The sequence below is a fragment of the Pelodiscus sinensis genome, chromosome 11 (genome assembly GCF_049634645.1).
Source record: "Pelodiscus sinensis isolate JC-2024 chromosome 11, ASM4963464v1, whole genome shotgun sequence".
Taxonomy (NCBI): domain Eukaryota; kingdom Metazoa; phylum Chordata; order Testudines; family Trionychidae; genus Pelodiscus; species Pelodiscus sinensis.
Genome location: NC_134721.1, coordinates 35,234,643 through 35,247,089, shown reverse-complemented (window position 1 = coordinate 35,247,089; position 12,447 = coordinate 35,234,643). Strand labels below are relative to the sequence as shown.

Here is a 12,447-nt window from a genome sequence, read left to right as displayed (position 1 = left end):
ATTACCAGGTCTGCCACTTGTGCCGCCGTCTTGGTGGAGGGTTCCAACCACCGCAGGCCGGCTTCCTTAACCCTTTGGGCCGCCGCCCTGGGCCGCTCCCCCGTTCCGTACTTCGCACTCCGGAACTTCCGTCTATAGGTCTCCGGTGAAATACCCAATTGGTCCAGTATGGCCTCCTTTACCTTATAATAACACAGAGCTTTTCGATCTGACATGCCCCGGTATGCCAGCTGTGCTGGCCCCGAAAGGTAAGGGGCTAGAATGGTGGCCCATTGTTCCTGGGGCCACCGTGCCACCGTGGCCACGCGTTCAAATGTTATCAAGAATGCATCTGCGTCATCCTCGGGCCCCAGTTTGGTTAGCCTAATTGGGAGGCGGGAACTTATCGTCTCCTCGTCCTCCCTGCACGCGGGTCCTGGTGCGGCTCCCCCATCCCTCAGCTCGCGCACCAGTTGTCGCTGCTGTTCCCGGAATTCCGAGGTGAGCTGCTGCAACGCTTCAGTCTGCTGCTGCTGCAGCTGGCGTTGGCTCTCCACCAGCCATTCCACGACTTTATTCGCCTCCATCGCGTCTGTCCCTTTAAACATCAAATACATTCGTCTCCCGGTTTCCGGCCCTTATCGCGGGGCCCGGATCGGTGCCCACATTCTCCACCACGTGTCACAGGTTACCCTCCCTTTGTGGGGGGAGAGGTCCCCCCCCTTACTCGCGGGGCCCCGCTACGACTCCCACCGGTCACAATATCGCACGCCCTGGCGGCGGGGTGGGGGGTCCGGGCCCACCCTCTCTCCAGACCCCGACCCAGGGCCCTAACACCAGGAGCTCAATACTCCTGGTGGTAGCAGGTGGGGGCTCGCCCCTAAACTCGCCTGCTCTCGGGTTCCACGACCCGCCCTGGGTCACTGCCAACCCCGCCAGCGGGTCTAGCCCACATCCCACCTCCACCTCCTCACCGGGCGCCCTCGGATCTCCCCGACATCCCTCTTCCCCCGTCCGACCTCCTCCCCCTGGGGTGTCTCTCCTCCTTTTGTATCCCTCCCCGCCTCTGCCGGCCCTGGCGCACTTCCGGGTGTCCCGCCCCCTACTGGCGTCGCGCCGCTGACGTCATCCAGCATGCCTGTCGCCCCCGGATGACGATTGGTCTTGCGGCGGGCCTCCAGCGCCTGCTCCCTCCGACTAGCATCCCCCGCCTCATTGGCAGCGCCTGCGTCTCCCGGCTTGGTTGAGTGACGGGGTTGACTCACCCCGTCACAGTCCCCAAGTCAGCTGCTGCTGAAACTGATCAGCAGCTGATTCCAGGAAGCCCGGGGCAGAGCAACTCTGCCTCGGGCTTCCTGTAGTCAGCGCTGGTCAGTTTCAGCAGCGGCTAAATCAGGACGCCTGGGGCAGAGCAGCTGGGGTGCTGCTGGGTTGGTCCAGTAGCGCCCAGAGCGGCGCTGCGGGACCAACCGGCAGCGCCCCAGCTGCTCTGCCACAGGCGTCCGGAGAAAAGCCTAGTCTGCTGGGGGGGGGGAGGGGCGTACTAGCTGCGCCCCCCCCCTCCCACCCCAGCAGACCAGGAAGACGCGGGCAGCAGACCGAGACGCACCGCGGTCCCGCCGCCTGGGTCCTCTGCAGCTTTGCTCCCAGTCTCCCTGGTCTGCTGAGGACGCCGGCAACAGGACAGCCGCAGGGCGTCTGGGCTGTCCCGCTGTCGGCTTCCCCCGCAGCTCTGCCTGTATCTCGGGGACTGCCTGTATCTCACCTGAGTCTCATAGCCAGTGAGAAACTGAAGTGCGATGGATCACTGCAGCACCCCAGCCCGGTCACCTTTAGCCGCAGCTTGAATGATCTGGAATCAAAGTGGCCCAGAGGCCATGTAAGATAAGCACAGGGCTCAAAATCCTTCTGTCCCACTCCCTTCAGTGCCTCCTGCTGGGAGAAGCCAGGGCTGGAATAACCGGGGTCCCTCTCCTCTGACAGAATTCTTGCCCTGCTCCCTACAGTGAGCCCTGCTGGAGAAAGCCCAGCGCAGGGACAGTCTCACCTCAATGTACTGATCTGTCTTGTCAAAGCTGCGAGTGGCTCCGAAATCCAGCAGCACCACCTGGTGTCCAGCAGAGAGAAGAGCCAGTTAGAATCAGCTGGGAAACCCAGGTCTGGGATGAGAAGTGGGGGGCAGGGGAGGGGTCAGTTCCCCCTCCCCCACAAACCACACTGTTAGTGCTCGTGGAAATAGAAATCAGGCTGCCTGGATCCCAGAGGTGAAAGTAAACGGGTGCATCTCAGTGTGCAGCTCCAGCAAGAACTGGCTGAGCTGTGGCAAAAGCCATCAGGGAGCTATTGAAAAAGCTGGCAGGGACCTGAGTTGCGATAGGACAGTACCTGTAAGAAATTTAAGTTCTTCGAGTGGCCCTGTGGGTGCTCCACTCTAGGTGATGGGTCCGTCCCGGCGCCACTGATCGGGAGATTTCATAGCCATATCGGGCCGGACCGTGCATGCTCCCTGTGCTGCTGGTCATTCGCGCCCTTTCTAACGTGCGCGGTTCGGCCCCCCCCCGCCAGTTCCTCTCAACCGTCCTCAGTTGCTGACTGGAGCTGGCGATCTCTCTTCGGTCGCTTACCATTTCTCTAAAAAAAAAAAAACCTCATTCGTGTAAATAGTTAAACTTTAGTGTTAGTTAGTTATTAGCCTTTGTTTAGTTAGTCTTCAAAAAAAAAAAGAGAAAAGAAGATCGTTTTAGTCAGTTACGCGCTGAAGCGCTTTCTTGTCAGTTTCACCGCCATGTCGGGATCACCCGGCTTTAAGTGGTGTGGTCAGTGTAAAGACGCAATGCTCGCTTCTGATGGGCATACACTGCATTCGTTGCCTGGGGGAGTCTCATGTCACTAGCAAATGCGCCCACTGCTGTAAACTAACACCGAGGGCAAGAAGAGTCAGAGACCTACGCCTGAAACTCCTTCTATGTGATAAGGCTCTTCAGCCATCACACACTCTACAACAGGAGTCCCTTCAACCCCCGAAAAGAAGGACATTATCCCCTGCAGCAGTGGGAGCAAAGAAGAAAAAAGCCTCCCCTGCCCGCTCCCTGCCAGCGATTCCTCTACCTCTGATAAATCAGGGAGACCGGGGATCGGAAAATAGCTGCTCAGCAGCTAAGTCAATTTCACAGCCACGATCTTCTAAGCCTGGCAAGCAATGCACGGCATCTGCCCCACCGCCAGCCTCCCCTCTTCATAGGGAGCATACGCAGGCTCCGACCCCTTTGGGGAGCAAGCGGCCCCAGCTAATGGCACCGACGGAGAAGGCACCGTCCCCGGAACAGCAGGACATGCAGGGATCGGCACCAGAGTCAGCAGTCAGGGCGGTCACTGAGGCGGTGCCGCTTATGGTTCTGCGAGACCGCGTGCCGTCCGCACTGGACAGGAGACCGCACCGGAAGAGCCCAGCACCGCAAAGTGTGGACCCGGCGCCGACAATGCAGCCGGCAGTGGCAGCCATCAGCTGTTCCGCAGCACACCCGGTGCCGCGGGAATTATCCGGATCGGCACCGAGAGCGTTCTCACACCCTACTTAGCAGTGTACATCAAGACTGCAAACAGGCTCTCCCTCCTGCCATGAATCAGACTCTCCATCTGTGAAAGAGATCTACTGGAGCACAGCAGGGGACTCTTCAATTGTTAAAGGGCACTTATCATCAGTCCCTATAAAAGCATCTGGAAAGTCGATCCCTAGGGATCATTCACTGTCTCCCTCTCCTGTGCCTTCAACAGACCCTTCCCCACCCCATTATCCAGTATCGGGAAAGGGACCTTACTCTCCAAGGCATAAGTCTTTGCGTTCCCCGCAACAAAGATCTCGCCATTATTACAAATACACATCTCGCTCTCCGAGTTACTCCCCTCCAAGATCTCACCATACTAGATATGGCAGTAGATACGCTTCCAGAAGGTCATCTCCTGATTCTGACTATCGTTATCACAGGAGTTATTACATGGGGAGGCAGGTTAGATCACCGTCCCATTCTTATTCGTGTTGCTGCCGCCAGTCATCTTATAGATGCCGCTCGCCACCTGTCTCTGACCACCAACTGCTGCAGTCACCTGGACCTCCTCCTAGTGCCCCTTCAGTTTCGGTCCTGTCGAAACCTGAAGAGGGTCAAATCTCGGACACAGATGAGTGGACGCCACAAGCTTCCCCACAGGATGCCCAGTCATCTTCTCCTGATGACGCAGTTTTTGCAATGGACTCCTCACCACCAGATGACACCCGAGAATTTCAAGACCTCTTTAAGAGGGTGGCACAATCACAGGAGGTTCAGTTAGTGGAGGTGAAAGCAAAGCAGTATAAGTTACTAAAGAACTTGCACCCTAGACAGCAATCTAAGGTGGCTCTGCCGCTGGACGAGGCGATCCTGGAGCCAGCCACAGAAATTTGGAATACGCCGGCTTCCACTACTCCATCATGTAAGCGAGCAGAGAAGAGATACTTTATATCTTCAAAGGGTGCTGAGTTCCTTTTTACTCACCCTCAGCCAAACTCGTTGGTGGTGGATGCAGCTCTGCAAAGAGCAAAGAATCCGCAAGTAAGAAATTCGGCAGCAGACAAGGACGCAAAGAGACTGGACATATTCAGAAGAAAAGTGTACTCCTCTTCAACACTTCTCCTTCGTATCGCAAATTACGCAGCCTTGCTTTCTAATCATAGTTTTGATAACATTGCGAAATTATTGGAAATTGCTCAGAGAATTTCCGAAACCGACAAAATACTTCTCCGATCTTTACTGCAGGAGGGCTATGCATGTAGCAGAGCAGGTTTGCAAATTGCCATGGATGTGGCAGACACAGCGGCTCGAACAATTGCAACAGCAGTTTCCATGAGAAGACCTTCATGGCTTGTGACCGCTGCTGTACTGAAAGAGTTGCAATCCAAGGTCGAGGATCTTCCATTCAACAGGATTAAGTTGTTTGCGGCGAAAACAGACGAGGTGCTCCACACGGGCAAAGATTCCCGGGACACCTTACGTACGCTCGGGATGTACGTTCCACCTTTCCGCCGTAAGCGTTATTTCCCATTCCAAAGACGTTATGAGTACCAATTTCGCAGACAGCAAAACTGTCCATATGATCAGAACCAGTCCAAGCAGAGGACACAGCGCAGACACCCTCAGACATCTAGGGCGAATAATGCAGTGGCACCCAAGCAGCAGGTTTGACTTTCAGGTCGAGGGCACACCGAACATTCCTGTTTCAGTCAGAGACACCACTCCCATTTTCAAACATCAGCTGCGACCCTACTACTATCAGTGGGTTGCCATATCATCGGACAGATGGGTTTTGGAAGTGATAAAATCCGGACTCACTATCCCATTCACATCCCTTCCTCCCCTCACCCCTGCCACCCCGTCCCTTTTCAGGGACTCTTCTCACGAGACCCTCTTACAACAGGAGGCCTATCGTCTGTTAGAAATCGGAGCGATAGAAAGGATCCCAGACTGCTTCAGGGGAAAAGGGTTTTATTCGAGGTACTTCCTAACTCAAAAGAAAACGGGGTTGGAGACCCATACTCGATCTACGAAGGTTAAACCGTTATCTGCGGAAGCAGCGGTTCATAAGAACATAAGAACGGCCGTACTGGGTCAGACCAAAGGTCCATCTAGCCCAGTATCCTGTCTACCGACAGTGGCCAGCACCAGGTGCCCCAGAGAGGATGGACCGAAGACAATGATCAAGCGATTTGTCTCCTGCCATCCCTCTCCAGCCTCTGACAAACAGAGGCCAAGGACACCATTTTATCCCCTGGCTAATAGCCTTTTATGGACCTAACCTCCATGAATTTATCCAGCTTCTCTTTAAACTCTATTATAGTCCTAGCCTTCACAGCCTCCTCTGGCAAGGAGTTCCACAGGTTGACTACACGCTGTGTGAAGAAGAACTTTCTTTTATTAGTTTTAAACCTGCTACCCATTAATTTCATTTGGTGTCCTCTAGTTCTTCTATTATGGGAACTAATAAATAACTTTTCTTTATCAGCCCTCTCCACACCACTCATGATTTTATAGACCTCTATCATATCCCCCCTCAGTCTCCTCTTTTCTAAACTGAAAAGTCCCAGTCGCTTTAACCTCTCCTCATATGGGACCCGTTCCAAACCCCTAATCATTTTAGTTGCCCTTTTCTGAACCCTTTCCAAGGCCAAAATATCTTTTTTGAGGTGAGGAGACCACATCTGTACACAGTATTCAAGATGTGGGCGTACCATAGTTTTATACAGGGGCAGTAAGATATTCTGGGTCTTATTTTCTATCCCTTTCTTAATAATTCCCAGCATCCTATTTGCCTTTTTGACCACCGCTGCACACTGCGTGGAAGTTTTCAGAGAACTGTCCACGATAACTCCAAGATCCCTTCCTTTCCTGATTTGTCGTAGCCAAAATAGCCCCCATCATACTGTACGTATAGTTGGAGTTATTTTTCCCGATGTGCATTACTTTACATTTATCCACATTAAATTTCATTTGCCATTTTGTTGCCCAATCACTCAGTTTGGTGAGATCTTCTTGGAGTCCCTCACAGTCTGCTTCTGTTGTGACTATCCTAAACAGTTTTGTATCATCTGCAAACTTTACCACCTCACTGCTTACCCCTTTCTCCAGATCATTTATGAATAAGTTGAAAAGGACTGGTCCCAGGATTGGCCCTTGAGGTACACCACTAGTTACCCCTCTCCAATCTGAAAATTTACCATTTATTCCTACCCTTTGTTTCCTGTCTTTTAACCACTTCTCAATCCAAGAAAGGACCTTCCCTCTTATCCCATGGCCATGTAATTTACACAAGAGCCTTTGGTGAGGGACCTTGTCAAAGGCTTTCTGAAAATCCAAGTATACTATGTCTACTGGATCCCCCTTGTCTGCATGTTTGTTAACCCCTTCAAAGAACTCTAACAGATTGGTAAGACAGGATTTCCCTTTACAGAAACCATGTTGACTTTTGTCCAATAAATTATGCTCTTCTACATGCTTCACAATTTTATTCTTTACTATTGTTTCGACTAATTTGCCCGGTACTGAAGTTAGACTTACCGGTCTGTAATTGCCAGGATCGCCTCTAGAGCCCTTTTTAAATATTGGTGTCACGTTAGCTACCTTCCAGTCATTAGGTAGGAAGCCGATTTAAAGGATAGGTAACAAACTACAGATAATAGGTCAGCAATTTCCCATGTGAGTTCTTTTAGAACCCTTGGATGAATGCCATCCGGTCCCGGAGATTTGTAAACATTAAGTTTTTCTATTTGTTCCAAAACCTCCTCTAATGACACTTCAATCCGGGACAGTTCCTCAGATTCATCACCCACAAAGGACGGTGCAGATTGAGGAATCTCCCCAACGTCCTCAGCCGTGAAGACTGAAGCAAAGAAATCATTTAGTTTCTCCGCAATGGCTTTATCGTCCTTGATTGCTCCTTTTATAGCTCGATCATCTAGGGGACCCACAGGTTTTTTAGCAGGCTTCCTGCTTCTAATGTACTTAAAAAACATTTTGTTATTTCTTTTTGAGTTTTTGACTAGCTGTTCCTCAAAATCTTTTTTTGCTTTTCTTATTACATTTTTACACTTGATTTGACAGTGTTTATGTTCCTTTCTATTTATCTCACTAGGATTGGACTTCCACTTCTTAAAATATACCTTTTTGTCCCTCACTGCTTCTTTTACATGGTGGTTAAGCCACGGTGACTCTTTTTTAGGTCTCTTGCTATGTTTTTTTAATTTGGGGTATACATTTAAGTTGGGCCTCTATTATGGTGTCTTTAAAAAGTTTCCATGCAACTTTCAGGGACTTTGCTCTAGTCACTGTGCCTTTTAATTTCTGTTTAACTAACCTCCTCATTTTTGTGTAATTCCCCTTTTTGAAATTAAATGCCAGGGTGCTGGACTGCTGAGGTGTTCTTCCCACCACAGGAATGTTAAATGTTATTCTATTATGGTCACTATTCCCAAGCGGTCCTGTAACAGTTATATCCTGGACCTGATCCTGCACTCCACTCAGGACTAAATCGAGAATTGCCTCTCCCCTTGTGGGTTCCTGCACTAGCTGCTCCAAGAAGCAGTCATTTAAACCATTGAGAAATTTTATCTCCGCTTCTCTTCCTGAGGTGACATGTATCCAGTCAATATGGGGGTAATTAAAATCCCCCATTATTATAGAGTTCTTTATTTTGGTAGCCTCTCTAATCTCCCTCAGCATTTCAATGTCAGTATCGCTGTCCTGGTCAGGTGGTCGGTAATATATCCCTACTGCTAATTTCTTATTATTGGAGCATGGAATTACTATCCATAGCGATTCTATGGAACATGTTGATTCACTTAATATTTTTATTTCATTTGATTCTACATTATCTTTCACATACAGTGCCACTCCGCCACCCACCCGGCCTGCTCTATCCTTTCTATATATTTTATATCCTGGTATGATCGTGTCCCACAGATTTTCCTCATTCCACCAGGTTTCAGTGATGCCTATTATGTCAATCTCCTCATTTAATACGAGGTACTCTAGTTCACCCATCTTATTAGTCAGACTCCTAGCATTTGTGTACAAGCACTTTAGAGATTTGCCACTGGTTATTTGTCTGCCCTTCCCTGATGCATTGGATTTCTTTGTATGCGGTTGTTTGTCTGCTCGGGCCCTTGGTTTGCCCTCTCCCCTCCTCTCTTTCTGACTACAGCTTAGAGATTCTCTATCAATGGATTCTCCTCTAAGAGAAGTCTCCTTCCGATTTACGTGCATCTCCGCACCAATCAGCTTTCCCCCATCTCTTAGTTTAAAAACTGCTCTACAGCCTTATTAATGTTTAGTGCCAGCAGTCTCGTTCCACCCTGGTTTAGGTGGAACCCATCCTTCCTGTATAGGCTCCCCCTCTCCCAAAAGTGTCCCCAGTTCCTAATAAAGCCAAACCCCTCTTCCCTACACCATCATCTCATCCACGCATTGAGACTCTGAAGCTCTGCCTGCCTACCTGGCCCTGCGCGTGGAACTGGAAGCATTTCCGAGAATGCCACCATAGAGGTCCTGGATTTCAGTCTCTTTCCTAGCAGCCTAAATTTGGCCTCCAGGACATCTCTCCTACCCTTCCCTACGTCATTGGTACCTACATGTACCACGACCACCGGCTCCTCCCCAGCACTACACATAAGTCTATCTAGATGCCTCGAGAGATCCGCAACCTTCGCACCAGGCAGGCAAGTGACCATACGGTTCTCCCGGTCATCACAAACCCAGCTATCTATGTTTCTAACGATCGAATCACCCACTACTAACACCTGCCTCTTCCTAACTGGTATTCCCTCCCTCTCAGAGGTATCCTCAGTGCGAGAGGATACCGCAACATCCTCTGGAAGGAGGGTCCCAACTACGGGATGGTTTCCCTCTGCTCCCATTGAATGCTCTGTTCCCTTGAGACTTTCATCCTCCTTAAGAGCACTGGGGCTCTCAGACTGGAGGTGGGACAGTACTACAGTGTCCCGGAAAGTCTCATCAACATATCTCTCTATCTCCCTTAGCTCCTCCAGTTCAGCCACCCTGTCCTTCAAAGCCCGAATTCGGTCTCTGAGGGTCAGGAGCTCCTTGCAACGGGTGCACACATACGCCACCCACCCACAGGGCAGGTAATCATACATGTTACACTCGATGCAATAAACAGGATAGACCCCACTCTGCTGCTGGGCTTCTGTCTCCATTTTTTTAATGAATAAGTTAAAGTGTAAACAGGGATTCTGTTTAAACCTCTGGAATATAGATTATTCTAAGAGTTATGTTTTAAAGAAGGTCACAAGTGCCCTCTAAACTCCCTCTCCAAACTCTCCTGTTAGCTGTTCCTGGTCGCGCTCTCCCTGGTCGCTGAGTCACAGGCTTATATAGCTCTGGTAGCCCCTCCCCCTGACTGAGGCTCAGCCAATTAACAGAGGCTTCTAGATTTCAAACCTTTTAGAAGCTCCTTCAAACAGACAAACCAACCAACCAAACAAACAATCCAGACAAACACAAGCTCAGCACACTGCAAATAACTCCCCACACACAAACACACATTCCAGACAGCCACTTACCACAAGGGTCCCGTTTTTAGTCCTCTTTTACCTGGAGAACTCCCTCTCCAAACTCTCCTGTTAGCTGTTCCTGGTTGCGCTCAAAATGGTGACTCTGACTACGATCATTCCTTCTCTCGACACCGACGACTGGTTCGTGGCCCTCAACCTCCAGGATGCCTACTTTCATGTGGCCGTACACCCGGTGCACAGACGTTTTCTGCGATTTGTTATAAGCAACGAGCATTTTCAGTATTGCGTCCTTCCGTTTGGGCTGGCTTCGGCTCCAAGAGTCTTTTCAAAAACACTTGCCGTTGTCGCCGCCCACCTTTGTCGTCTCAGTTGTCCAGGTAAGGGAATATGATGACTCCGTCTCATAAAGGGAACATCACGACAGGAGACAACACGGATGCTTTCAATCGTCAGAGAGACTTTCAACTCACTCGGGCTGATAGTAAACGAACAAAAGTCCACGTTAATTCCAATACAAAACATAAAGTTCATAGGAGAAGTTCTCAACTCCCATACGGCGAGAGTGTATCTGCCCAGGGACAGATTCCAGGCAATAAAAGACCTGGTCAATCTTCTCCACAAAACCGCAACAGTCTCAGCACATACTTGCCTGCGCTTGCTCAGCCACATGGCTGCAGCCACCTTCGTCGTCCCGCACGCACGTCTCCATCTAAGAAATCTACAGCACTGGCTGTCAATGGTGTATGTCCCCACAAGACACGACATACACACATTGGTTACTCCTCCATCCCACATGCACAGGTCCCTCCGATGGTGGACGAACCCATTAAACATCCTCACGGGAGTACCGTTTCACCAAGCTCAGCCATCAGTTCAGTTAACATCAGATGCTTCACTCATCGGATGGGGTGCTCACATGGGTGAGGAGCGCATTCAGGGACCAATGGTCTCACACCGAGAGACGCCTTCACATCAACCAGCTAGAGTTGCGAGCAATCTTTCTAGCATGCAAACACTTCCTCCCCAGTCTGAGACACAAAAAAGTCAGGGTGTTGACAGACAACATAGCGGCGATATATTATATAAACAGACCGGGAGGAGCAAGATCACGCTCCCTATGCGCCGAAGCGGTACGATACTGGAATTGGTGCATACAGAACAACATAATCATAACAGCATCGTACTTACCTGGCATAGCCAATGTCATTGCCGATTCCCTCAGCAGACGCTTCCCCACGAACCATGAGTGGGAGGTGAGGTTGGATGTACTTCAGAGGATCTTCCGCAGATGGGGAATGCCCCTGTAGATCTCTTTGCGACATCCATCAACAAAAAGTGTCGCCTTTGCTCCAGAGCAGGGATCGGCAAAGGATCTCTCGGCGATGCACTCCTGAGCAATTGGAAAAAGTCACTACTGTATGCTTTTCCACCAACAGTCCTCATTCCCAGAATACTAGAGAAAATCAAGATGGAGAGGGCGACAGTAATTTTAATAGCACCAGCTTGGCTGAGGCAAGCATGGTATCCGTTCTTACACAAGATGTCACTTCGACCACCATGGCCTCTGCCCTTGTACCTAGATCTCCTCTCTCAAGACCAGGGATCTCTCCTTCACCCCAAACTAGAAGCATTGCACTTGACAGTATGGCTCCTGACTGGCTTAGACTAGATGAAAAGCTTTGTTCAGATCAGGTCAGGTCCACATTGATACATAGTAGAAAGAAGTCTACGCAAAGTACTTACCTGGCTAAATGGCACAGATACTGCTACTGGTGCCTCCAGAATAACGTTCAACCGTTGTCTTCTCCTCCACACCAAATTCTCGAATACATTCTTCACCTGCGAAACTTGAAGCTTTCTCTGGCATCCCTCAGAGTTCACTTGGCAGCCATCAGTGCCTTCCATTACCCAATACAGGGTTCTTCGGTGTTCTCTCACCCGATGACTAAACGATTCCTCAAAGGCCTGACCAATATAAGCCCACCTCGAAGGCCACCTCCGCCGTCATGGAACCTCGACCTGGTACTCGATACAATTATGTATCCTCCATTCGAGCCTCTAGCATCTGTACCCTTACAGATGTTAACCATGAAGACCATTTTCTTGCTCGCAATTACATCAGCACGTAGAGTTAGCGAGCTAGGGGCGATAATGACAAATCCTCCTTTTACTTCTTTCTCAAAGGACTTGGTGACATTACGATTACACCCAGCGTTCATACCCAAGGTATCTTCGTCATTTCATATCAATGAACTGATCATCCTTCCTTCCTTTTACCCTAAGCCGCATGCCTCAACAAAGGAGGCCCTGCTGCATACGCTGGACGTTAGGTGTGCTCTTTCCTTTTACATAGACAGAACCCGCCAGTGGAGACAGATAGACTTCTGATATCGACGGCTCACCGATCTAAG

General features: G+C 50.1%; 1 protein-coding gene and 1 long non-coding RNA gene across 7 annotated transcripts in view; one reads left to right on the top strand and one right to left on the bottom strand.

Moving 5' to 3' along the window:
• On the bottom strand, positions 1 to 12,357 carry LOC142830948 (uncharacterized). The gene is made up of 6 exons (XR_012906515.1): positions 11,780 to 12,357; positions 11,225 to 11,426; positions 2,365 to 2,610; positions 2,027 to 2,086; positions 1,745 to 1,831; positions 1 to 577 (listed from the first exon to the last, which is right to left on the bottom strand). It is a non-coding gene; the product is annotated as an uncharacterized LOC142830948 (long non-coding RNA).
• The window catches only part of LOC102450756 (UDP-N-acetylglucosamine transferase subunit ALG13-like), a 46,274-nt gene that overhangs the window by 14,601 nt on the left and 19,226 nt on the right, over positions 1 to 12,447 (top strand). The gene's annotated exons all lie outside the window — the stretch shown is intronic.